Here is a 1,252-nt window from a genome sequence, read left to right as displayed (position 1 = left end):
CTCAACTGAATGGATGACTTTTCCTGTATTAGTTAGTAGAACTCATAATAAACTAAATATTTGGAATCCTGTAAGAAAGATTTTTGTTGTTGTTGTTGTGAAGACATTAATAAAATCTATTTACTTTAAAGGCACAATATGTAAGATCTTTGGATTAAAATATCAAAAAACCACTAGAGCAATGTTTCATATTTTATTGACGTGTACTACATGATCCCAAATGTTTCCAACAATGTTTAAATCCACAGAAATCAGCTATTTTAACCAGTGTAACAGCCCATATCACTGTGTCGCCTGCCAGTGACGTCATTATCAACGTTACCCTCGATTTCTGATTTTACTTCTTTTGAAACCATGAAACACATAATATATTATGTGTTTTATTAGACATGTCAGCAACTGTTTGCATATACAGAAACCTTTATCGATAGAAAACTAAGATATAATATGTTAATAATAGGCATTCTGTTTGAATCTCTTGTTTTCTTGATTTACTGCAAGTTGAACCATGGCTCAGAGACAATGCTATTTTGTCAAGTGGCCAACATAGAATAATCAGAAAGAGCTTTATTTGTAGTAATAGTAATACTGTAATAGTAATAGTAATATTCTCCACCATACAATATATTTTAATATTAATTGCATGCCATTTAGAAACACAAGTCATCCAACTTTTATATTAATATGATATTCTAATATTGATCTGGTTAACTGCAGAATGCAAGAAGTATCTCATACCAGCCATTGAACGAATGCATGTAACATAACTTATAACATACTGAAATTTATTTTTAGTATGATTGTTTTGACCAAGAAAAACAGCTCTGCGTTACCTCACAATTTTAATTCGTCAAATGTGACCTCTATGAGTTGTAATTCAGCACTTGCGGCTATTTCATTAGAATGAAATCAAATAATGATCAAACGTAACTGTGGCTCAAGTAAAAGTTCAAGTTCAGAGAGGGTGATGGATGTTAAACATAACTTAAACAGTAAAATAAACATAAGCAACAAAAATGAAAGGAGCTGCCGACTGCGGCATACAAGCATAATAAAAACAGCAGCGTTAAATGTCTCAGGTTCTCAGCCCTGCTTCAGAACAGAGTAACGTTAATAAAACTTGAATACATAAGCTCATCCATGAACATGATTTCTGCCTGAGTCCTGTTGGATTGCTTTCCATCAGCTGTGGAGGTGAAGACGACAACTCCCATGATTACACGCTTAATCACGGCGTCATCAAGCTATGTCT

The sequence above is a fragment of the Abramis brama genome, assembly GCF_963993115.1.
Source record: "Abramis brama genome assembly, chromosome: 18".
NCBI classification, from domain to species: Eukaryota; Metazoa; Chordata; class Actinopteri; order Cypriniformes; family Leuciscidae; genus Abramis; species Abramis brama.
This window is presented reverse-complemented; position numbering follows the sequence as displayed.